Consider the following 27,604-nt stretch of genomic DNA (forward strand, 5'->3'; position numbering starts at 1 on the left):
AAATAACACCTGGCAGTGCTGAGGAAGTTCCATTCTGGAATAAGTCCTTCATAACCTTCAACTGCATGTTGTGTGGGCTTGATACACTCGTACTCCGTACTTAAGCAGAAGGGATACATCGTTTCAATTCATCCCTATATCAACAACTTTTCTTTTACCGATAGGTACATCAATTAATCTCTCCATGAACCCGTTTCCGTTGTTATCTAGCGCAGATGAGTAGCTTTATACAACGTCCATTCCATCCATGATTAAGACACCAAATGCTTTCACTTAGCTATATCCTCGACACTGGCTGCTGGCTTTTTAGTTTTGTGGTCCCGTAAAAATGAAATTCCGAAGCTTGAAGATTTTCGCAGCCGTTGAAAGCAAAACTCAGCAAATGAGGCTATTATGCAATCCCAATACCACAATTAAATAACTGAGAGTACATTTAGAAACATACACATCTCTACTGATTACAAAGCTCGCGCTTAGGGTAAACGTGTCATTGCGGTCAAAGTGTGGCGCTGGGATGAGCAGCACTCTTTCTTAAAAGTACCTTACGTTTCCAAATTGTATGTCTAGTTTGACGATTCCAGCTTCCACTAGAAAGGAGGGTGGCGGGGGGGGGGGGGGGGGGACTTCTTTTGCCCAACTGCCGGATCTTCTGAAGCGACGAAAGCGGCTAAGGCGTACCGTACTCGTTGCTCAACAGTGAAAACTTGGACAAACAAAGGAAAGCTTACGTGCCCTCGGGCGCAACACAGACTGGAGGAATAACGGCTCGTTACGGCGGCTTTGCGAAGCCTCCCTTGACGGAGCTCATTACCAGGTGGGCGGGGAAGGTGGGCGCAATCCCCAATTACGATTCTAGCGAGAATTCTGCCGCAACTTCGGGGCAAGACCTTCCGTCTTACCGACATTAAACAATACGTCGTAGCCAAATGACAGACAGCGTTAAATAACTAGCATGGCCAAGCGCGGCACTGCGAGGGCGTTGTTTTTTTTTAAATTTCGAGTACTGCAAGAAAAAGATAAAACCATAAAACGTCACATTTTTTATAGAATTAGACTTCAACTGTTTTGTAAAATATACACCGCCATCTCGATACATGGGAGTTCATATTTTTCGCGTCAATAAGAAAAAGGGATGCCGCGGCCGAGATTGAACCAGTCTCTAGGCTAAGCAGAACTATATAGCAGATTGACTTATTGATCGATTTATTCATTAATTGATTGGTCTATCGATTTATCGGTTGATTGATTGATTGACTGACTGACTGACTGATTGACTGACTGATTGATTGATTGATTGATTGATTGATTGATTGATTGATTGATTGATTGATTGATTGATTGATTGATCGATGGGATTGATTGATTGAAGAAACCTATTGAGAAAAGCGAATGAGAAATGGCAATTACCTAAGCCAAATCACCGCTAAAGAAGAACAAGCCATTGCTAGATCGATTGATGTGTAGGCTCATCTGTAATAAAAATAACTGACTTTGGCTCATACTCACGTACTGTGTCCGTGCCTTTGGTGGTAATCCCGGCAACCTTCCTTGTTCCCTCGCATCTTGCCACTTATGCAGTCGCACGCCACATCTCAGCCTTTTATTGACGGGGTGACATTCTAAGGCACACGTCAATTGTAATTTTCTGAATTCTTTCGCAAGCATTCCTCTCTTCCTTTCTTATGAGATGTTGTAATTAAACCTCAGTGGTTTCAAATAGCAAAACAATCTTCCCTCGCTACACTGTAGTTGGTAATAGCGTCGCGGCGAAGACATTGACGGCACCGGCAACAATTTTCATGATTCTTTGCGTCCTTGTAACGCTACCTGTTTTCCTCTCCTTGTCAATGTCAAGAAAGCGCCCTGTCAAGTCGTCTTAAGGCAGGGCGAGCACAGCGCTCCTACCGTCGCGCCTTTCATTGGGCATTCGAAGAAAGGGCGAGCGCATAATTGCTCTTGCTTTCCGTACGCGCGACATGACTCGCTAATTAAAGTGTCGCGCCAAGTTTCGCAAGAGAAAAACCATGAATTTTCCTCGGGGTTAAGTAGATTTAGCTGCTGCGATATTTTTCTCCCTTCTGTTTTTGTTCGAGGGGCTAAGCGCACGCAACCTGAGTATTCTGAGGGGAATAAAACAAACTTTGGGGAGAGGAACGATATCAGGCGACGACAATTTTTGATAGAAGTTATGAAAAATAAAGTTTAGTTCAGTTGAGTTCAGTTCAGTTGGTTTATGTTTCTCAAAACAGTACACGAGGGAAAAAAAATGTGCTTGAGCAAAAAGGGACGCGGCACATGTCGTTTAAAGGTGCGGCGTCCTCATCTCGTACTTAAAGGGAAAGTGAAGTGCTTTTCAAACAAATTGGTTTGGAGGATAAATTTTATAGTCTTTCAGGCGCTGACTTCGTACATCAGGAGGAAATTTATCATACGTGGTTCCTCGTGTATTCTTTCTTGCAAAACAAATGCTCTGGCGAAAAGGTCAGGCACCTTCTCCTGAACGCCTTCGATTTGACGAGAAAATTATGACGAGGGCAGAGGCACTGTACGAGTTGCTGACTTGCTCACTTGTGGACGGGAATTGACACGCAATTTACTAGTTGTCTGGCGTGTAATTTAATTCGGCCCCTTATGTCTTCATTCAAGTATTTTTGGATCGCGATTTTGTGTTAAGCGAGCAAGAAGTACAAAGAAATGCTAGCGTATGGTAACAAGGTTTTGTACAAATTTCAAAACAGTAGCACTTCTATCGCCCATCACTCATATCACTTAGGACTAGCTCTATAGCGTGTTTGGGGCGCCATATAATATATACAGAGCTAGGAAAATCAGACCGGGAAATTCGTTCTTGTTATCATTAGTTTCTCATACGCATAAATTGGCGTTGTCTTCTTTTCTCAAATCGTAAGCGACACCTTCACTCATATTGATGGCTAAATAGTTGCTTTGCTACAAAAAAGGAAATGTTTCCAGGTAAACCTGCACCTACATCATCCCATCTCCTGTGCATTACGTGCGAAAAACCTCACTCAGTTGTCGCACCCATGCGAAATTTCAAAAATTGTCGGCACTATTACGATGGCTACGGTTGAAGAGACGGCGAGGTGCTTCCGAGAACATAAAGTTTGAAGCTGTGTGATATAGCTTTTTCATGCTAATTCTGATTATCACGTCCAAGTTTATAAAATGTGAGGCCAAATGTGGTTATCTTATAAAACGCGGCCTCCGTCAAAAGGACCGACCCTTCCTGTCTCTTGCACCCGTCTGATTGGTCGGGCCCTTCATGACGTCAATGCAGGACATCCACCTGACCACCTTGCTCTTAGACGTATTGGAAGCACTCCGTGGCGCTTGCCTTTTGCCCCGAACTTTTCTGTAAAATTTGGAGAACATTCTTGGCAGTAATAAGCCGCAGCCTTTCCTCTTCGTTCTATGGCCGGTCATATTTCTTTTTCCAATGCTTGGCACATTTTCTATACGGTTTCAACAAATTTGCTCCTCTCCTGTTTCAGTAATCCGGCCACAGCGGCCATTTTCCCGGCCTTACCAACAAGCTGCTTGACCCTTTCTTTTTTACTTTGAATTATCTCCTCAAATTTAAATTCAAGTAGAGGCATTTGGTGGGCCTTGCGAAAACAGCAGTGTGTCAAAAACGGCCTCGCTTAAGACAAGGACGTGCGGAAACTAAAAGTGCCCCTGTGTACGTGCCCCTTGTCATGGTCAACTTTTTCAACGGGTAAAGTATGCGTACGCCTGACGACGGACCATACTATCAAGTTGCGTTCCATAGTCTAAGAATCGTGAAAAACAACTTCTGCAAACTGAAAACTTACGCCGCTCGTTTAAGTGAACGGGGTCCCATTTCAACACACGTCGGCGTGACAGAATGTCGAAATATTTTTAAGAGGCAATAAAAATGTAACAAGAGAAATGATGAAATTAGTAGGAATACGCTAGAGTACATGAAGCGTGTGTCCTGTAAGTGCTTTAATTAAAAGTACTCCAAGTAGGAATCGCTCATTTGTTGTCCTCCCTTACATTCTTTTCTTGCACGATAATAATAATGCGGTAACCTAACCACATCTAGCTTAAAAGCCCGTCGAGCCATTGTAGGGCGAAACGTTAAATTCCCATGCCCAGAGAACAGAGGCCGCGTTCATAATATAGACGTTAGTGAGATCGTAAGAAATGCTACCCTGCCCGGCAACACGATCTACGATGTAGTACCCATATTAGTTAACCTTTTTTTTTTAGCCTTTAACCTTTTCAGGATACGCTTGCTTTGGCAGATAAACACCGGTGTATGGCGGAACGATGCTTTTCCGTCCCCACCGGAACATCCAAAGCGTGAATTTTAGGTGACAGATCGAGAGCCGTTGCACTGGTGGCACGCCTAAAATACGCTGGCGTAGAAGCTGCTGGTGAGATCAGATTTGAGAAAACAAGATTAACGTACTCCTTCCCCCTTTAAACATGGATGCACGCGTGGCTACACTTAAGCGAAAACAAAAACAACCGAAATACTAACGCAATAACCGAAATGACAACGCAAAACCACTGATCAACGAAAACGAAGCCTTTTCATTTCTCTGAGCTTTACCAGAACTCAAATGTTTGGTATACGTTATTGTAGATCAATCTTTTGCGATTTTATGCGGGAACGTTTATGTTCTTCAATGGCTGACCGCTCTTTCGCGGAGCGTACCACGCATGGCCTACCCATGCCGCTCTGGAAGGTAAACTGGCCAACGAGAGCGGACGATCGAATTTGCTATGTGGCGTGATGCGAGCGACGACGTTGATTGGCTCCCATCGTGGCGTGCTATAGCGCAACAGTTGCGCGTGGGTGCCCGCGCCGGCTGCGAACGGCGAGCTCCAACGATCTGTCTGTAAGCTCCAACAGCGGTAGTCAGCCATTTTTTCCTGCCAATCGCCTCGAGTGGGTACGTGCGAAACACTTCATCGGCGTCATCATTATCATAATCCTCGTCATTAAAGACCGTGGATGAAGTTGGCTTTCCCGCAAGGCGTTTAATCGTACCCCACCCCCGACGGAGCAAGTCAGCTAATGCAAGCTTCGCTTGAAAAAACCAAAACCCAGTTTCACCAAGTGTGAAATCTGTTGAAACAGTGCGGCTGCGGGCTGTATTTACGAAGATCCAATTCAGCTTCGGCTTCTTTCTTGCGCGTAATGTTGGAGTTGTCTTAGTGGCTGATTGTCATATAATTTGTTTCCGCGTAGTTCCGGTGAAAAAAAGTCACAACCGTTTTCTGTAACCATACCCGCTCCGTTGATGGCAGTGGCCATGTATTGAGTAAAGGCAGTAATTCTGCGACGTTTACAACTTGAACGGACAATTTGCCACAATTAAACTAAACTCGGCGTGATGTCGTCTTAGCATCTAATTGTCATGTAATTTGTGGGGAAACTTTTCATAACACTAGTGTTACAACCTTCTTTTGTAATTATACTCAATCCGTAGATGGTCATGCTTCATGGTTCTACACGAAATGTGGAGAAACCGGCTTACAAACACCAAGCTTACACCGGTCCTGTAATGTTGACTTCACCTCTATACAAACCTGTATTGCTAGAAAGACTTCTTTGGGGAGCAATATACGCTTCTTATATTAATATATAATATGATGGACTTAAACCATGTTCTTATTTTGTAATGATTTTTTCTATACTGGGAAGCAATTTTTTTTTTTGGTACGGAGAATCTTGCTCGTGAAGCAGCGTGACACGATACCAAAACAGACTGTCGTCAGGATCATCCCTATAATAGCCCCGCTGCCAAAATGTCGCAATAGGGATGGGGGACTACTGAGATGAGCTGTGGTCATCTGATGCTTGAACAAAATTTCCAGGAATAGGGCTTAATACATTGAAGCGATCTGAGGCACATCTCCGAAACGTTTCGCAAACGCCAATGCTCCCAACAGCAGTACATATGGTCCCTTATACACGCACGCTGAATGTATTCCGCGTGTTTAAGTTTGAAGAACAGCTGTTGCACTCATCAATCACGCAGCAAGGAGAAAATGGAAGTATAGGTGTCCCGCATGGAAGTATAACTCAGTCTGTAAGAAATTGCAAAAGCTTGGGAAGGTGTACACACTAAACCAGTAGCGTTCATGTGCAGAGATGCTAAAAATAGACGCTAAACCGTGTCTGCAGAAAGCAAGGAACGTTTCGCACACCCAGTCATACACTCACACAAAATCGACGTGTATTCCAGGCCACACGCACGGAACGAACTCCTTCAAGAATTAGCTGGTGGAAAGAGAGTGAGAGAGTTGTTCAACCAGTTCAGCTGCTGCGAGGCCATATCTTCCGATATTGAGTCTCCGATGGGACCCGCCGAAGAATCTTGGTTCCGGCATCCACTTTCTTTGTGGTCCCGTAATGGTTTCCGGTCGATTTGTCTCCATTTCCGACCAACTTCCATCTTCCACTACATTCTCGCGCTCCCTGTGCGGGTCATTCAGCTATCTCGCTCGATTTTCTTTTCCTGTTCTTGGAGATTTCGTGAAAGCGGTCAGTAGGTTTCCCAAGAACGGATAAGAAGCCGCTCAAATCGGCTGCGATGGTTTTGGCCCGGTGGACACATTCTATTGTGCCATCGATCAACTCTGAAGTATTGCCGACAGGAAAGTGGCCTCCCCCGGCATTTATGAGAAACATTAAGCTCGAAACAACTCTGACGTGTCATTGCAAAGACATTGCAACGCTACGGAAAAACTTCTTCGAAGCCACACTGGGCTAACTGAAGGAAAACCCTGAGGTTAAAACAGATATGTTAAGAGTAGTATGTGGAAGGAGTAAGCTTTTGAGTTAGACCTCGAAATTAAAAACAAGTGATGGGTATAGATATAAAAACTGCCTAAATTTCAATTTTAGCACGTTATAACTGCGCAACTATAACACCTACCTCGTGCAGTAAGCATAAGAAGGGGGACTTTTCGTACTTCACATATTTCTGTATTGTTGTTTATTTATTTATTTATTTATTTATTTATTTATTTATTTATTTATTTATTTATTTATTTATTTATTTATTTATTTATTTATTTATTTATTTATTTATTTATTTATTTATTTATTTATTTATTTATTTATTTTGTCAGCCAACTTTCACTTGAAGGTCACTACACAGAAGGAAACAAAAGTTACAGACAACAAATACAAGCATTAACACTTTCAGCAAATTGGAAAAGAAAGCGCGATCACATGTTCACTACAGTGCAAAGCAAACATCAAAAGAACCTAGAAATTTCCTAACGCCACACCTCTCAACAATGTGTCGTGGCAACTTGTTCTATGCTTCTGTAATATCAGTAAAAAACGACTTGCCAAAGAAGTGCGTCCGAGCACCGATAAGGCAAAACGCTACAGTATATTGAAAGGCTGGCTTTGCAAAATCTCTTTTGAAATGTTTATTATTTAGCCGAATTTAAAACAAATATCTTACGGATAATAAGTGTTGGCCTTCTAAAACACTTTAAGGTTTGTATTTTCAGAGTGTTGTGTGTCTTTGTACCTTTACAAACTGTAAACAGAGCCTAAAACACTTAAAGCCCACTACAGGGAGCTACAGTGGGCTACAGCCCACTACAGTGAGCCTAAAGCCCACTACAACTGATGCATACGCTTTTTATTCGTTAAAATTCCACAAGTACTAATAAAATTAGCTTCGTAGTCACTGACAACGTTTTCCGCCCGTATTTACCACGGGCGTTGGTGCATATGGCAAACCCAATTTTCTTATCAGTGCACTGGGTGGAAATCTGAGAGGGCCATCTTGGTCACGTACGGCCAACCAACCCTGCCCCCCCCCCCCTCCCCCCCCCCCTTTTTTTTCTTTTCTACCTCACCCCGGAAGAGTGTCCGTCAGAGAGCTCTAACTCTGCAGCTTTCCATCGAACCCGCTTCTCCTATAAACTTTCGCTGAGCGGCCAACATCCAAGCCTCAAACTTTTTAGCGAACTATTTAGGCAATGTCGAATATTCACTCCCAGTTCCTTGTTCTGGCTCAAGGCGAAAGGAAATGAGGACCTGGGAGGCGTCAAATATTTATGCACAGGCGTGGTGGCAAATCGAGTTTGCATCCACCAAGACCCAAGTATCGTAGCGCGAAAGGTTTTTTTCCCTGCGCAATTTTCGTATCGATCCATACGCATTTGTGTTTTCACTGTTTTTGGCTATTTTAACGGCGAGGCTTGGGCTTCGAAAAGGGGCTGTGTTTGTTGTTGCATATGCCGCTGCTGCCTCCCCAGGCTTTAGAGGCGACGGCCTATAAAATTTCCGGTTGATGCGAGAGGGCACTGCAGGCGAAATGAAGAAAGAAGGCGGAGAGTAAAAATTAACTTTTGAGGCCTTTTTTGATCGAGGCAAAACTTACGTACGTTCTTGCTTTTCAGTTGTCTGGACATTGTTTCGTCCTTTTCATATGTATGATATGATCTTCTATCCCTGAACTTGTGGCACGTCTTCGGCGCACATAAACGTCACGAGACGTCGAACATGTAGTGTTTGCCAAACATGAAGCAAAAATGCTACAATGATTCGTGTGAGCAGTTCTCGGAATTTTTTTTTTTTTTTTGGCTGATGGTAGATCTAGGCCGCAGTAACGAGCACGCCTAGAATAAATTACAGCAAGGGTTATTTTCAATTCTAGTCTGCTACTGCCCATTTTTCTTCGTGTACAGCAGGCGAGGTTTCGGCTAATGGTCTCAATTTTCTCAAAATTACGAAGCAATACCGAAACGTTCGTTGCTTTGTACCTTGCGAAACTGAAACACTATTACCCCAGAGGGTAATGCGGCGATAAAGTGTTTGTTGTGGTGCTGAGATGGTGGTTAGAGGGAAGGGGAAGGGGGGAGAAGGGAGGGGTATTGTCCAGAACGTACCAAGGCCTGATAAAAGAGGCGAGCGCACTGCCACTCCGAAGCAGTGACTCCGTCTTAACAGAGACGACTATAATAAAGTTTTTTCATCATCATCATCAGCGCACAGGCAAAAACCGCAGCTAAAGTTGCAATGTTGCTGATTTCAAGGCTTTGCTTAGGCTGTGCCTCCGGATTAACGTGCAGGGAAAAATTGTGCAACTAAGTTACTACGCAACGCCTGGGAATACGCCCATTTCATCAGAAGCCACAGGAGTGAGCGCGCGTGACTTGCTCTTCGCATTTCATTGAGGATGTGTCTTCTGCGGTGGAGTCGAGTCCAAAGCGTGTACCTCAGCAGTAGGTGTGAGGCCGGGTTTTCACGGCAATTCAGCGCCGATGGTCAGCTGACCAATGCGACGCATTGCAGATGACCAGTGCGACTCAAGATGATTTGAAAATCACCGACCACAAAGAAAGACGAGAGAGCGACGGCGAAGAGGGCGCCGAGGCAGAGTCCATGGTGATGACTGCGAGAGGCTGAGGCAACGAGAGAAGGAAGCTGAGGGAAGGTGATCCGGAGTCGTACCGCTTCTGCCCGACTCGGAGCTGAGAAACACGGTAGCGCACACACATCACGCGTACCAGTTCGATAGTTCGACACAAATGTTTTCGTATTTATTATATCATCTGGATCGGTCACGTGTCCTCTATGTTTTTTTCTCATGGAATATATGTGATGTGAACCAGGGATCAAGCAAAAAAGAGAAAACGAAAAATCATGCACCCCTCGGTCTAACCACGGCCTCCGCGATTCCCCCGCATGCACGCAAAATGCGCGCGGGGGAATCTCGGAGGCCATGGTCTAACGACAGCGATGGTTGAACTCGAAGCTTTCTTGTGACGGACTCCTTGGTTGGCCAATCCCACATTGCGAGTATGTGCTCCTCTGGAAGTACGCACTACTTTTCTAGAACATCCACTTCAACACTCGGCTGTACACTCCGTTGGCCCAATGGCTGGGTTTGGGGTATGCGAAGCGAATTGGTACCTCCTGCCTGGCGTTCGGGTCGACAATGTCGAAATGGAGCAATCGGACAGACACCGGCTTCATAACGCGAGGGATCCAGGTTTGATTCCGGCCACGAGAAGAGTTTTTTTTTTTTTTCTGTCACTTCACCCACGAGCACTCACCATCATCGTCAGAGAAAGTTTTCTGCGGGGCGTATTGGCGTGCAACAGCATCAGTGAGTACGCTAAGCTTCACTTTAAAATTCCTCCACGCGCATGTGCGTAGATTGTATAAGCACCTCCTCCACAATAACAAGAAATAACCTCCTCCTCCCCCCCCCCCCCCCCCACACGCACAGACACAAAATATAAGGTCGAATAATAGGAGGTAAACATCGGGCTAGAACTCCTAATCGAGAAATTGCCATATAGTGTACAATATTTATAGTTTAACCATGTCCGGCACGGTTTTTTTAGGCAACTGGGCGTAGTTGACCGGACCCGTGCGGTGGGAACCAGCAGAACGCGGATGCATGTTTTGCTTCTGTCATATTTGGCACTGCTCGAGACAGCACTGGGCACACTTCTTTTTTCTTTAAATTATTTTTCGGCCCCGCTTTCATCTGTTCACCATTCGGCACCCTTTACTATTCATGGTGTTTTGTGGATTTTGTACACAAAAAAAACAATATGACGTCAGTTGTCAATTAAAATAATGCTGTAACTTTTACGCACTTGTGTATCGCCTTAAATGAGTTCATGACTACCTGTGCGCTAAGCGATGTTGATATCTATACGAACTGTGCCACCAGCCGTAGTAATTTAGAAATTTGTTGCCTATATATACTTTGTCTTCAAGCTTTCTAAAATATAAGGCTCAAACATGGTGATAATGATTATTTCGCGCAGGAAAAAACCACGGCCGCAGGAATATCGCGGATTACGTAACCCAATCAAAAACCCACTTTACTATAAAAAAAAAAAGCGTTAAGCATTAGAATGGTATAAGTCTTACGTCAGATGCGCCTCTGCTGCCAACCGCTGAGCGGGCGGATCAGAAACAGCGATCGAGGGAAAAAAAAGCGGGAAAATCAAACTCACTTTCGCGGAATAAGACGGCTCTTCTGTTCCTCGCTCGTTTCTTACAGCCTGTAAAAGAAGATCAGCGGACGAGCCCAGGAAAGCCTCTAGCTCAAACATTGAAGGGTAAAATAACGAAGTACGGCAAGCGGAATCACAGAACTCCGAGGTACACGAATAGATTGCTCTTCGCTGTGCTATGCGAGTCTTGCGCGAGTCTCATATATGCGAGGCATGATGCTTAGCAAAACCAAGCTTCTCTCAGGTGCATTCCGTGGTTTCCGGTTTCGCTAAGGAGCTTAAAAGCTAGCGGGAGATTTAAAATTTTATATTACGTTACTACGCATGTCAGCACATCTCTCGCTGCGTATCCGTCTCTTGTTCAAGGTACATGGATTTAAATTCCCTTTAAGCTATCAGGAATACGTTTCGAAGGATACTGCGGAGTGGAATAGGCTCCTGATTTTGCGTAATCGTAAGGCGAGCTTTCTTCCGCAATGAGCTTGCAACGAAGGAGTCCCTTGCCGGTTGCTATGCAGTGCAGGAAGACACGTGCCACTTGCTTTCTCTTCTAACAAGTGACAAGGTGAGCTTTTCGTTGAACGTGAAATGCGCAAAGCGACAAGCTTTACATACTAGTAAGAAAGCTGAGTTCCGTCAGCTTTATGAGGGTAAATCCAGTCGATCTGAACTTACGGGTTAGGGAAACTACTAAAGTTCAACCTAATAACCCGAGTGATTGATTGACTGATTGTAGGGCTTAACGCGCCGACGCAACGCAGGCGATGAGGCGCGCTGAATTGGAGGGCTCCGGAATAATTTTGACCACCTGGGGATCTTTAACGTGCGCCAAAATCTCGTTCACACAGGCGTTTTTGCTTTTCGCCTCCATCAGAAAACAGGCCGCCGCGGCCAGGAATCGAACCAGCGTCCTCATTTTCAGCAGCGCAAACCCGAGTGAGTGCGCTGAAGCTATACCCAGCTGATAGGAAAGTGAAGGTCAAACGTAAAGCTCGAAATTTCAGACGAGCCTGATGAATAACCGAGAGGAATGATCATCCGCAACAGGCTGCACGCCGCGAAGCTACTTATGCGGTAGAGCGAACTAAGCGAGCTACACAAAATAATGATCCGGAAGGCCACAAGCAACTTGCTTTCCAACGGGGCAAAGGGAGCTAGTTGAGGCGCCAAAGAGAACGGCTAAAAAGAAGTGGCACTCCGCGAAGGTTGAACAGCCACTGATCGCGCCAAAAGAGCTACCCCGAAAAGAAATCCAGAAGGTCAGACGCAAGTCCAAGTAGCCACCCCGTGATATGCGGGCATGTGCGCACGTCGCGTGTTGCTGTGGGCGCCGCAGTTTCTAGACCGCAATGCATGCCGGGGAAGAGCGCGTAATATGCATAGACTGGAAATGATTGGAGCACCAGGTGGTATGACGTCACGGAGAAACTAGAAATTACTGGCGGCTTAAAACGGATCCGCTATCGTGGCTGGTCTGTGAAGCATGCGCTTCACGTATCCTATACAACTGCCTAGCGGAATTTTGCCAGACTTTTGTATCATTTTTTACCGACGACGATCTTATCAATCGCCTCTTACCGCTTTCTTTTTTCCCCTCAAAGGTTCCTGCTCGGTCACTAACCTTTCAGAAGAACCACGAAATACGGACGGGGTAAACAGAGTCTTCCCAAATTCACTCATATTCAGCCACAAAGAAAATACCATACAATTTCTTAAGCCTTAATTCGAGGGAACATTTCTTCCGTCCAACGCCGGTATTGGAGCCTCCGTTCACCACAAATGAAACTACACAACGCCATTCAAGCTGTTCAAGAAGTTTTGTAACTGCGGTAAATCGAGCTTATAGGATTATTAGACAATTGCACCGCAGAGGCAAATACCAGTAACAAGAAACGTGAATCCTTAAAAGTGTAGTAAGGTCTTCTGAAAAATAGATTACTTCAAACCTGTACTTTTTATGGTTTTGTACTCCACAGATAAGAATCTCATTTAACGTCCACACGAACCTTACAACTTCCTCCATACCACCGCCGAATTTTAAAAGTGCCGCTTTTCGTCCAGTTGATAACACTCTTCCTAACTCCATGAAAGTTTACATGCCACAACGTGCCTGCGTATGAGATTCTGCAGGAGACTCACGAATATACGAAAAACGAAAGTGTAAACTCCTGACTAGTGAACAAAGAAAGTAGCACGTAACCGCCCGCTTTTCTTCCTTCCAGGCAGGCGTTCGAGATTGCGGAGAGCGCTGTTATTCCCCAGGCTACCAGTGATATGCCAAACGAAGTCCATACTAAAGAAAGAAACTAAGTTGACCCAATAGCTAACCCTCACTCCCTATATTTGTTCTCGTAGCAGGGAGCTTTATTAACCCGTCAATCTTGATTATCTACCTCGCTGCCACCTCACGCTAAACCACGTTCTAGATACGCCAGCTTTAGCGTGCTTCTTTTCTTAGTTAGACACAATGCCATAGTTACCGCAGTGCTTTGTTGTGAACTATATCTGCGCCGAACTGGAGCTGGAAGAAGTGATTTTTCTTTCAAATAGCTAAACGGAGATATTCCCCAACGGCGATTTGTGTTCGGCGCCTGGCTTTAATCCTAAGCGAAGTAAGAAAGTCAAACTATTAGGAAGCACGATTGGGACCTTCGAGAAAAAAGAAATGACGATAAAATGGCTGGGAGGTTAATAATTGCCATTTTTTTAAAGTGGTCAAGAGATTAGAGTGCATCTGAGATTAGAGCACCTCTAGAGAGCAGCATCGATTTCGCACCCACCCTCTCTTGTTATTTGCTACGTGTAATTTAACCTTTTGAACCATTCTTTTTTCTCTGCGAAGGCATAGATTGTGCAGAAGTAAATTATGGGCTACCAAATTTACCCCAAAAGGTCTATAGAAAGCCAGCCTCGCCCCGTACATTGAATAAGGTTACTTCATATTTCGCACGTCCCTGTATTCTAAGCGAAGGAAGAAAGTCGAACTATTGAAACGCACAATTGGAACCTTCTAGAGAAAAAAAAGTCTTTGGAAGTGGTGGGAAGGTCATAATTATCATTTCTCTGAAGGTGATCAAGACATTAGAGTGCCTCTGAGAATGAAGCCCCTCTAGAGAGCAGCATTCAATTCGATTCAATTTAACTCAATTCAGTTCAAATTTTTTTTCCCAGAAGCAGCTGCACGGCTTCCTGGCGAAAAGCTGATTGAGCAGCTTGACATTGATCTCCTAAGCGCATTGATTTCCCAAGATTGATTTCGCAACCGCCCGCTCTTGTTATTTGCTGGGTGTAATTTAACCATTTGAATCGTTCTTTCGTCTCAATGAAAACATGGATCGTGCAGAAGTAAATCAAGTGTGGGCAAACAGGGCGATGGAAAACCTGCTTCGCCACGCACATTGAATGACACTACTAGCAGGCCGGCTTTATATTACTTCGACATTTTGCCTTGTGGTATATGAGAAAGCAAGGAAAAAAGATAAAAGAGAAAAATCAACAATAGCAAAGTGGAGCCACCTTGTGAAAAGGAATATCTATAGGAAGGCGTAAGTCCACTTTTCTACGCAGCCTATGTTGTTGTGCATTCCGCGGGTGTAGTAGTCGGGCTTATCCCATCGAAGACAAGCCTCCTCTTGGGTTTCACGAAACGATGATGATAATAAGCGAAGGCACATAAAGCCCCTAAAGAACAAAACCTTTCATTTGGTCGAAATTGAACCTGGGTCCCCCCCGATATGAAGCCGGCGTCTATGCCATTGCACAATTCCGGCACTCTAGAATCAGCTTGAACTTTAAACTGTGACTTTTCCTCAGGTTGCACGGGAGAAAGATTCGCATTTTCATTTTCGTAATACGAGGTTTGCTTCGCTCGGTCTTCGTGTTCAGGAACATCCGCAGCAGATGCTTTCATCTGCCTCACCTAAATCACCCCAAACAGTTCATTCTTAGAGCACGTTCTCAGAATTGAACAAAAAAAATTTAAGTGTGACCTCACCGGCGTAATTTAAATAAAATTCTGTGTAAACCAAGTCACAATATGTCAGCAAGGCAACCATGCAAATATTTCATTAGTTTGTTTTCTATAGCATCGGTGCATAACAAAGCAGAGCTTTACTAAGAGATTTGTCATTTTTGCGCATTTATATTCTGAAGGATTTAATAGGCACCACAAACGACGCATTTTTTTTTTTGCTTTTACGAGCGTGTTAAAGCTATTATATCTGAGATCTTCCAAAAGAAGCAAGTTTTGCATGCCTGAGAGAAAATTACTTTGTCACGCCACCATGATTCCTCGAATGTAATTACAGCCACCCCTTCCTGTTTATTTTGTATTGAATCTGAAGAACCTTTTTTGCAATTCAAATTTTTTGCAGCCTGAGAAATACAAGTTTGAAATTGGAATCCAGATTACGAATTCATGTGGCCTTGCTTTATTTTCTAATATCCTGTTCATTCGGAATGGCGATGTTTTTAAAGTGCATAAAGCCATATAGACCTGGGACGTTGACGAGAATTCATCCAGCGCACACCGCTAGCTTGGCATTCGTCGTACGCTCCCGCGGTCTCTAATTCATTTCTGGCATGTACCTGGAAACTCTGGGTGAACATGTCATGCATTACCAAGCCATATCGGCGCAGCAAATTAGAATATTTATGCTTCATGAAGCAAGAACTGATTTTCACATACACAAACATCTAATGCGTGGAGCGTTTTTGTCCGGCTCTTGGCGTCTGAATGGCTGTTTTTTTTTTTTTTTTCGCCCTCGTTATTTCGGGTTTTGCTGTCCTCAAATAACAAACCCATTCGGCGACGAACGTAGGGAGAGACATTTGACCTCAAACCCTAGTTGTTATGTACACGGCAAACACAAATGGCACTGTGGTTCTTAGAGGAGCTGTCGAAGCGACGAAATGTCGGTACATGGTAAGAAAGCTTCGTAGAGCACAGGTTATTTTCTCGCCTTGGCTAGACTAACGTGAATTACACTTTTAAAAACAATTTCGTTCATCTATCTAACGGAGTTCTTAAAGATGGAATTCGGGTCTGGAGCGACAGCTTTTTTTTTTTGTCCGTTATGATTACACCTCACCTTTCCGACAATGTACAATATGCATTTTAAACCCTAATAGAAGCATACGGTCGACTTTAACAGTTTAATCAGTAATTTTTCATTCCAGAGCATATCGTTAGTCGTCCTTGGAGCTGTAGACTTGATTACGTGATGATTTGTTGAGCCCAGCTGGTTTTGTGGAAATTTAAGCGCAGATTTCCGAGCATCAAGAAGCACATTCAACGCGGAGATGGGGAAAAAAGTTGAACAAGAAGGCGTAAGCACTGATTGGTAAGACAAGGCGCTTACGCGTTGCTTGCGTTACTCGTTTTCCAGCAAGAGCCGTGACTATGAGGGTTCACTGGATAACTTATATTGCTCTTGTGCTCGGACGGCGGTCAGTATTATTTCACAGTCGAGTTGCACGTGTTGCAGAATTCCGACTGATCTCAATACATAAACTTCTACGGCAGGAATATAGTTACCAAAAACGGCTGTAAATCTTGTTTTGCCACAACTTTCAAACGAAATTCAAACAAAAAGTGGCTTTCAAAAAGATTATCACTACAGTGAGTTTCATTGACTTTTCATTGTTTGTTCCGACTGAAGTTGTAGACGTTACAGAATTCCCATCTCTTGTCAATGCATGGACACCTACGGTAGGAGAATGGCTACAAAAATGGGCGTTAAACCTAGTTTTATCAACACTGTCCGACAACAATATGTGTGAAAATTACCAGCTGAGGCGACTCTATCACCACGCTGAGGTTCGTCTTCATTTTCTCATTACGTAGTTTACAATGGAGGAGTAAACGTTACAGAATTCCCGTCTTCTGTCAATACATAGGGATTCCACCAGAAGGAACGGGCAGCCGCATGTTTGTCAGTTTGTCAGCATTTTTGTCAGTTAAAACTTCATTCCTTTAAAGTTGAATTAGGTACTCACAAGGCTATAATCGCTATGCCATTACAAATGCCGAGATAAATAATGGCGTGCAGATTTTCTAACCTTGAGTGTGATGTGTATCACATACAGCCCCGCTGGTTGTCTACCTTCTGGTTGCAGAATGGCTCCTAATTTATTGTTTGTCCCCGCTGTTTATGGTTAAACATTTATGGTTAAATCTTTACCATAGAGCGGGCTCAAGAGGACCGGGGTTTCATAGTATCACTAGAAATGAGCTGGGAAGAAATTTGACCCCCACTGTTTTTTTTTCCACGTTCACTGTTTGAGAAGAAATTGACGATTATACTCGGGAACAAGTTAAGACCGGCAATAGCTCATGTACGGAATCGCTACGCCTAAGCGACGAACCCGAATGTCAACGGGCGCGCGCGGTTTGAAAGGAGATCGCTATGAATGCGTAATATCGTCTGCCTTTTCTCACGTACCTTGTTTGTCGTCGCTGCAGTAGTTTAAAAGCATATTAAGTCCATAAAATCATGAAAACGGCTCGTGTCATGTTCAAAATATTCTCAGTAACGCACTACTTGCACCGCATAGAGTAACATCCGGCAGCGGTGGTGAGGCACAGCGGCAACTTCCGTTGCCGTTCTTAAGTTGTAACCTAGTATAGATAAGATGAGGTCCTTAGGTCAATTCCGTTACTATACCGGCCAAAAAACAAATCATATCTTACTTATATCCCTCGCTCTCCAATATTATCGAAAACTAAAGGGTGTCTTCGCTGCAGTTCATTCTTCGAGAGGAAATCGATGTGCCTCGTGCTTCAATATAGTTTAATTGCAAGTCTAATAGAATTTCAGCTTGTTTCAACAGTGGCATTATAGCTGGTTTTTATATTTGAAATATATGGTATTCTTAATTACAACACTTGTATTCACATTGGGTACGCTAATTAGGTGTTTGTGTTCCCACTTTATCAATATGTATTTTAAGTTTGAAAAATCCGTGAACGATAACAAGAAACGTTTATTTTTTCAGAAATGAACACCACGAAAACCAGCCACCTGTCGTTTAGCAGTTCTTTACACGCTCACATAAACGGTAACAAAAGAAACACTGTAGCTACGTTCCAAATGACTGGGGGCATAAGAAAGCACGCCATTTGTCTCCTTGAAGTGACCAATATTTTGGAATTCAAATTTTGTTTTGCGTGCAAACAGACAAAGAAAGAGCTTCACACTGCTCTCCAAACCACAAAAAGGTGCGATGGAAAATTGTTAACTCTAGGTTTCACGCCTTGCGGAAACACACGTTCTCAGGCACGAGCTGGAACGTACTGCTTTTTTTCTGGCACCAAAAAATTAATAGCAATGGAAAGATGCACTCTACTGATTCTTTTCTCTACAGCATATATCCTATGTGCGTGCGCAGTCGGTCTTCGCAGGTAATTAAGTGCTAATAAGTTGCTTGCTCTTAAAGTTTATGACAGCAACGTAGATAACCTAAGTGTCAACACATCAACAAAACTAATGAAACAGGACTGAGAGAACTAAACGTCTGTAAACTTTCTTCAGACGTTTTACTCTGCATATTCTTAAATAAAGTAAATTACATACGTAGTTTTTCGTCTTCATTCAATTCGCGCACCTTCAAAAAAAGCGGCACTCTTAAGCGGCTACCATACTTGCGCTTACGTGACGTTTCACTAAGACACTTTTTTATGTTGTACTTGGCTAGTTTTGCTTCTGTATAATTTACAGTTAAAATGATTGATTACTAAGAACAGCTTGAACGTAGTGGGAAGCGGGCTGAGAAAAAGACACAGAACAACACTGTCCGGTTAGCTCTTCTCAACGGCATTCGTTCCACTTTGAAGGTGACCGTACTAGTAAAAATGAACTCGCCCCCTCACAAGCAGCTCTATGGCTAAAATGAGTTCCTGTAGGACTTACCGCGAAGTATAGCTGAACTGTCTATTGCTCACTGGTGACGTGGCTGAAGAATGATGACTATAGTTATTTGCCGGTTGCAGCAGCTTCCACACAATGCTTTTCATGGTGCTCAAGTCATTTTTCCCGGTATCCGCTATAAAAGCAGGTTTTGTGGGCTGCGTCTGCTACTTCCTAAATTCTTGTGAGAAAAGCAGTTGCGCGTTTTTTAAACAAGTTTGGTGCCCTCCACTTCAATTCTATTATAGGCGGCTTACAAAGATATACCTAACGTTATTTGTTTTTCACATCAGTGTGGCACGAAAGATAACATAAACATGTACACGCAAGTTGCATGAAAGCACTAAGTTATGAAGCCAATAAAGTTATTTTGTAGTAGAGCTTGTCAATACTTGAGTTCTCGTGCTCAAGTTTTTTGCGAAAAAAACGAGAAGTTTTAAAAGTACGCCAAATACCTGAAGGGTGAATACTCAATTTTAAACACGAAATCAAAAAATCTTGTTTTCCAAACTTCGGTTTAGTTTCTGGCGTATTATTTACAATGGCTGGTCCCACTGCCCCCGAGCAATGGAAGTATAAAATTGAGTAGACTCCCCGAGAACAAAGTTTCGCTCTGTCTCTCCGGGATGTGAAGTACATTTTCTGAGAACAGCGATCGCTTCAAGTGCGCTGCTTCAATTCTCTCGAACAATACCCGCTTCTTTCGATGACTTGGTTGTTCGTTCCTGTGTCGAAGTTTCCGCACAGAACAACTTGTTCTCGTTCTACCATGCCACCCGCAGCTCACTCTTCACTACTATTGCTGCATTAGTTTTCTTCCGGTTTGGTTGTACGTGTGCTCAACGAAACAGTGAAAGAGGAAGTTCGGGTTGGTCTTGATGAAACTCGAGGCATTGCCGAAGTACAGATGAAGTATAACGCACATCACAAAGTACAAAAGCACAGCACTCAAGTTCGCCTCTATGGTAAAGAAAGTACGGTGGTATACAGGTGCTGATCTTATGTTAAACAGTTTTAGGGTATGTGCATGCGCACGTTACGGATCCGGAAATTATAACACACATGCTTTAATAAACTTCGGGCAGCTCAAAGCCTCTTATTACTAGAGTTGATCAGTGTGCCTTTCCCAGTAGCAGTGAGACATCAGTGCTCTTTCCTTACTATTTTTCTAGGACGAAGTATCCTGTTATGAACCTGTTCATCACCTTATGTTTTTTCTATTAATCGCGATGGCATTTAGCATGTTTTTAATGAATATTTTCTATGCCCTAAAACTTTTTTTCAAGCAAAAACACTTCCTGGTATCCGTTGAAAAAGTCTCAGTTTTCTTGTTTTACACACCCACACCCACACACACACACACATACCAAGAATCAAACTTTGACATCATGTTTTTCTTGGAAAACGTAATATTCTCTTTGTTATGGTATTTGTCTTTTTAATTTCGAACGGAATGTTCTCATCACGCTCTGGTAACGTACAGGTGCCGTCATAAGTAATCTGAATAAGGGTTTCTCAGTACCAAAAAGATATTTGTCTTAGTGACTTCATGACAGCCATTACCGGTTTACAGGAAGCTTTTTCTATTAATGAGGACTCCTTTAAACGCACACAAGTGCAGCCAGGCAGTTTCCGGGAGACGAAATTTCTCTAAGTTTACAAGACCATGTTCTAATTACTTCTGACGGAACCTGTACTCTTTTTCTTGACAAAAACTCCATTTCGCGTCCCAAACTCTCAAGCCCATAAACAAGCCTTTCGTCGAGAAGAGAATAATAAATTCTTTGAAATATCTAAATTCCCAATTCTAATTCTTTCCAAGCATGATCCTGTAAAAAAAGATAAATTAAGGAAAATAAACTATTCGTGCTCGGATTGGGGTTTCAAAATTAGTCGAACTCATGCGAGCACAAAATAAAACGAGAGATATGTAATTTAGTGTTCCTTGAGATAATAGGTGACCGGTAAAAAGCGCAAAGGCTCATGGGTACATCGTCTGCTACCACAACTTCCGGTTCGAGATCTCTCCTGCCCTCCCGTACGCCTGCGTGCGCCGGAGGCTGTCAGGCGCGTGTGTGCGTGTTGTTTATTTGTCACAGGGTGCTTACCTGTCAGATAGACCCCCAGTATGGTCAATAGTTGTTATTTATGGAATTCCCAATGCATGAACGTTTTTTTTTTTTGTTTGTTTTCCGGTGGAAACCCATAAACAACAAGCACACACGCGCGTGAAAGCCGATGGCGTACGGAAGACCAGGAGAGCTCCCCAACCGGAAGTGGGGGAACTACGCGGGAGAAAACAATGCGCCCATGAGCCTTTGCGCTTTTTACCGGTCACCTAGTGAGAAGTTGGGGTATGGTCCTACAAAGTACGAACAGACTGCCCGGGTTCGTTGATAGTCTGCTCAGTGACGTTCCTAATAAGTGGTGCGTTTAATGCGCCTGGTTTTGGATTTTTGGGAATATGCGCATGTAGTTATTAGTATTAGGAGTCGTGCATCAGTAATATGTGATTGAACGCTTTTATTAGGTCTCTTGTAGCATTTAAGAATTTTCAGAATGAATTAGGAAATGCGGTGTTACAAGATAGGCGCTTACTAGAAATAAAGGTACGCAGATATGTTTTGTTTATCAAAATGCCTATGTACGACATGGTTTTATACGGCTGAGTTCACTTGGAACGGGGAACGTTCAATTTCCTACGTCGCCTCTTCGGTGCGTTGTGTTTATTAAATAAAGAAGCACATTCAAGTGGCCAGAGAGAACAAAAGCATGCCAGAAATGACGAAGGGAAAGGCAATAACGAGAAGCAGGAATATTTTTGTTTACGTACGATGCGCGTCGCCAATAGCGCGCACATACAAGTAGAGCTAGCTGCAAGAAACTGAGGTGGGGGTGGCAGAGGGGGGGGGGGGTAGCGTTATGCGGGTAAGCGCTCCCTGGTTAGTACCCTCAATAACTAGTAGCGATAGAATCTCTCTTTCCGCTAAGTTTTTAAGTGACTTAACTAGATTAGCAGAATATGCTCGCTTTTTCTCTAGATGCGGACTTTATACTTACTGAAAACTAGCTGATGTAGTCGAAAGTGAATCCAGCACGGCAATAGCCACTGGGGCTCTTTTTATCGAATCCTTGGCGTTGTTATCGCTTCAATGTAGTTCAATAGGCGCGCACTGGCAAATGCAAGGCGCGTAGTATACGTCACAGGGGCCATGCGCCTCGAGCGCTGCCTGCAAGGCTGCCACTGAAATCCCCCTAGCGGCCCCTTCCGAAACCAGCCGCGGGACGCTCTGACCCGCTCCCCACTGCCGCCGCTGCTTTTAGGTGCACGTTCACGAAAGAAATTTACCTTTTTTATTCGTTCTAAATACATATTATTGTGCACCAGTCATTCTGTTCGCACATGTTGCGTATTTACGGGTGTGTACACGTTTCGGACGCGATCATAATGTGGTAAATTCCGTCTGTATGAGCGCCAGGCGGTTATCAGACCAGCGTCGCGAAGCCGGCATATGCATGCAGCTGATTGTAACTCCACTATGCTGAAATTTACTACCAGTGTCTCCGTAAACAGCTTTCCTCAGAAGGTCATGCAGCGGCTATACACTATGATGCAAATTGGTTTTGTGCGCTTGCATGTTCTAGCGCAGCCCTCATACGTGACAGCCCGCGAATTACCCTTGCTAATATCATACTTCGGATATCGATCACTACCCGGGACAAGTAAAGTCGTGGCGCATATATTTCACCAACATTTAACGAGAGAAGTACGGTGGATAATACAAAATTGAACCCAGAGATCAGCACACGACCAAGAATTTAACGCCGGGTCTTCTTGTCTGAAGGTGAGCGGTCGCAAACATTCATCATCTGCTCCATATTTCAGCCGCGAGCAGCGCGACGATGGGCTATATAGTAAGCCGTGTCACGAGTTAACGCTTCTTTGAAGTGTCCCCATATGACATATGACATATGACATATGCCATATGACTAGCACAATTAAACTAGAATCAAAGGTCCTTATCGGATACCACATTCTTCCAACGACACCATATATCCTTTGTGAACCGTCTACCCTGTACTTCATGAAATGCGTGCGCCGACTGATGAGCTGTTTGTTGAAGTCGAAAAACAAAAGTAAAGTGAACGTACATTCCTTGATTTCGATCCGCATTTGCACACGACAATAGTTAAGCATACCGCCTCCCCCCCTCCCCTGTCCTGTGAAAAGGCAGCACATTTCGCATCAAGTTGGGTCTGGTGAGTCCTACCTGGCCTAATTTTAGACGATCGTTTTTAGCATTTCCGAAGCTGCACTGAGTTTTTCTTTTTCATTATCGTACGAGCTATTCTGTTTCCTCCCGACTGGTAGAACATTTATTATTCCATTGATTCATTCACTTTCCCTGATTCTTGCTATAGGGCGTGGCGCACACATATTTAACGAAGCAGAGCTTTGCCCTACGCTTGCAATTCTCACGTCGCTGATGTTCACATTAGAGGCACAAGTTGTTGTCAGGTATTGCGATAATAACATCCCCGACAGTTATTTTTTTGTGACGTACATACTCGAAATGAAGCCACAGTCGTTGTAAGCGCTGCAAGACGAAACCAACCCCTCAATGTGCCAGTATCACCTCTAAACAAGGCAATAATAAAATTCACTTGTGCCTGACGTGTTCAGGGGTGACCGTGGTGATGTGCCGCTGCCGTCCGTGAGAGCGGTTAGGAAACGCGCAGTGATGCGCGTCCCCGAATAGCTTTTTTTGGCGTTCGACCACTCTACCAAGACGGCGCTGTTTTTTGAAGTGCCCTAAACGTACTGTTTGCTTACAGATGTTGCCATAACAACTTGTTAAGGGTGCGGAAAGGCAAAAAAAAATTAGCAGTGTCTTAGCTCGGCTATGCCAGGATATATGTAACGTGAACTAAGGTTCAGCTGTTTATTCTTAGCGTTCCTGGTTGTCTAGGATTAGCTTGATTATCATAGTATTAGCTTGATTATCGTGCTTACTGCTACTTCGATGACACACACACGGTGTACGCATTATGTGACACATGTATTCTATTTATGCTCAACATCTGGTTGCTTCTCTATTGCCACAAAGACGGCTCCGTGGTTCGGCGCAGCATCAGACTTGGCTACTTCGCAACGCAGGCGCACAGCTGGGCACGCGCCGGCGGCAGTGTTTTTGCCGTGGCTATGACGTCACTCCTCTGGAATGCGCAGACCGGCGAGGCGCACGTGGTGGCGGCGGCTCCCGCGCGCCAGCTGTGCGCCGTGTGACGTTACTGCTTTTCGCGCATGCGCAGCACGGCTCTCCAGGAGCCACGCGAAACTTCTCAACCTCGGCCAGTGTAGCTCACGCAACAAAAAGAAGCTAAATAGAATAAAAACATTGCATGAAACCCTATCAGCCACCCATCGATAATCCCGTAGGCGCCGCAGAGAAGCGGCCGCAGGCGGCGCAGCCATCGCTAAGCTCGAGGCGTGTAGTTGTTTACCCGTGCTAGTGTCTACTTACAGATTGCAGGTGGCTCCCTACGCCAAGGCCAATGCCACCAACGCTGCACCGCCGATGGCGCTGTTGTCGTGCGGGGCTATTGCTTTTCCCAGTGGCAGCAGCGTTTCAGGAGAAACAACATGGCCCGTTAATGAGGAGAGACACGTGAGAAATGTGTGGCGGGGCTCTCGGAGGGTAATTAGCTCTTCGCAAGGTTTGTTTTCGTCCCACCGCGTTCTCCCCATGGAACGTTGGCTCGTCGAGCGCGAGTCGTAAATCTGAACCCCGGTGATTCCGCTTATTTGTTTGCGTGTTACCTCTTTTATTTATTTATTTATTTACAATTTATTATAATTTTTATTTATTTACAAGACCACCACCCATTTTGTTATTTATTTATTTATTTATTTATTTATTTATTTATTTATTTATTTATTTGTTTGTGGTTTATTTATTTATTAATTTATTTATTGATTGATAAGACGACTCGAGGATGCGGAAGGGAACAAAATGAAATCAATAGGATCTCTATCAATTTTCTCATTTCCGTGAATCTATTAACACCCTTGTCGTATAGCAATAGAACTGCAGGTGAAGCTAAAAAAACTAGTAATCGCAATTCGTCGTCCTGTTGACACAAATCAATTTCCGCAAAAAGAAGCAACTGCATATCACGCCTTCATCGCTCACTTCTTTCGTAAATCCATAGAAAGAACTTACCGGTTTATACTTGGTAGCGAAGTAAAGATGAAAGTAACACAATATCGAACTGCTGCCGTGGAATAAGAAATTTACACACATCGTTGCTTGCAGAGTATTTTACCAAATAAACACAAGGACGGCAGTGTAAAATAGCAAAATATAAAGAACTGGGAAAGAAATTAAGGCATTTTTCGCTACAGCAGGATTTCCAATGCTTGATTTATAACCTGTAAATTTTTTTTCCTCACTTCCGCGTCTTAATGGTTTCTGTGCAGATGAAAAGTAAACGAAAAGCTGGAGCTGGGAGTTCGCTTGGGTTTTATAAACTGAAGGGAATAGGCTACCACGTTTTTTTAGCGAGCGACACTCGAAAGAAAGCGAAGCAATATATGCGGAAGCGCCAACAACTTCTGGGAGTTAACGGGTGCTTTTGTGGTCAAGAAGAGGTTCAGGTAGTTAAAAGCCGCCCTTGTTTTCTGTTCCATCCGTCATTACAAGTTTCTGGAAATACAGTTCAGGAACTGCAATGCATTTGGGGAAAAATGGGATGAGGAAGTACGGTAAAGTTTAGCGGCCCTAGACAATACTAATGATTACCCCTGCGTAGTCTGTGGCCCAAAGTTATGATAAGGAATGACCGAGAAGCTGCTGCTGATACAGCTGGAAGAATTTTATCACGTTCGGCTTTAATGCGATCGGCATTTCTGGCGAAATTCTCCCACTTTACGGTATGTCTGTCTTTGTCTACCCTCGAACTCCTAGCCTTGAAATCTAACAGACAGAAAAGAGGAAGTTCCGCACAGTTACTCGTGGGGATAAAACTCACGTCTTTTGCGTTTGTAACGGGAGCATTGCCGATTCTTCCACTCTGAGGGGAAGTATCGCCGTTCAGAGGAATGGCGGGAGCTTGTATTCAATTCCCAATTCAAACGAGCCGTAATTGTTGGTGGCGTGAGAGACCTTCTTGATGTAGAACCGCGTTGCATTAGGTACTCAGAGGCATTTCTGGCACGAAATCTCGTGATGTGTGAAAGTCTCTGACTTCGGGATCTCTCCTGCATACAACACTCTATAATGAATAATTGTGAGCAATAAAACAGTATTGAATTGAAAAAAAATTGTTAATTTGATTGAGGGATTTAACGCGCCGACGCTTCATGGGCGATGAGGCACGCCGTAATGGAGGGCTCCGGATTAATTTTGACCATCTTGGAAATATTAACGTGCGCTGAAAACTCGAGCACACTGCCGTTTTTGCTTTTCGCTTCCATCAGAAAAGCGTCCGCAGTGGCCGGGAATCGAACCTGCGTCCTCGTTCTCAGCAGCACAACGCCTTAGCCGAAAAAAAAATATTGGCCTTCCTGTCCTAATTTACTCTTGCATATCTGCTCCCCGGCCCGGCATGTCACGTCACGCCATCTGTGTTAAGCCTCGTCAAAAGTGGGGAGAAGGCGAGAGTGGAGAGGGTTCTAAGGGAGTGGAGGGGTAAGAGCCAATGGAAGAATGACTGCGAAAGGGAGGAAAAAGTGTAGAAGGGGGAGGGAAGAAGGGTTGGTTACAGAGGAAGGTGGGAGTAGAGGTTGTATTTAAGAGAAGAAAGAAGGGGTGTACTGGCGAGCACTTGCATGAATTGGAGGGGTGTGGTAGTGAGTGAGAAAGGGAACGAGTTACAGGAAGAAGGTGGTGTAATTAATTCAGTTCATTAACACAAATCTGTAGCACAATGGGAACATCCCGGCAAGCGCGAACCTTGCAACCCTTATCAGTATGCTCTCCCCAAGGTCATCATGCATTGAAATTCCTTTTAAAGAGAGTGCGTGCGCTATAAAATCTAATGTGATAGCAGCTTTTTATAGCCCCTGCTTCACTAGTGGATTTATGGTGGTGGCTACCTTGGATGGTCAAGTTGGGGCAACGTCAAACACAGACACCGACCACCACGAATAAAACAAAATAGAATAAAGTAAAATAAAATGCTAACCTCATTTACGCAGATTATTCTTCCTGAAACAATGTGAATTCTCTCCATAGACATCAGCAGAATTTTGCGTTGAGGAGGGCCCTTTGCACCGCGGCAGGACCACGGTAGGACCGCAGGACCATTAACTGGAAAAGGAAAAAAGACAGCTAAGATGGCGCTGCAAGGAGAGTGCAAAGCGACGGGTTTCCTGCCTTCCTTTCGTTCCCACAGCGGCGGCCCAAACCCAAGAACGCATGCATTTGAATGGCGCTACCGCGTCGTTTCTAAACGACGGCCTCTCGTTTTAGAGATTTGATCCCCTGGCTGCGTCGCTGGCATTATCGGCGTGGGTTAAAAGGCGACACCTGCGCCAGTTTCCCCTTGTGACCGCCTCACCGAATCAACAAGGAAGAATTTACCGTAGTCACTGGACGCGGACTGACCACGGCTTTTTTGTGGCCAGGGAACAGGCTCAACCTTTATGAATCATCATCATCGCTGCACCGAGGGGTCACCATTCGTATCCGTTT

Source organism: Haemaphysalis longicornis, unplaced genomic scaffold (assembly GCF_048455015.1).
Source record: "Haemaphysalis longicornis isolate Haplotype H1 unplaced genomic scaffold, Haemaphysalis longicornis Haplotype H1 scaffold_9, whole genome shotgun sequence".
NCBI lineage: Eukaryota > Metazoa > Arthropoda > Arachnida > Ixodida > Ixodidae > Haemaphysalis > Haemaphysalis longicornis.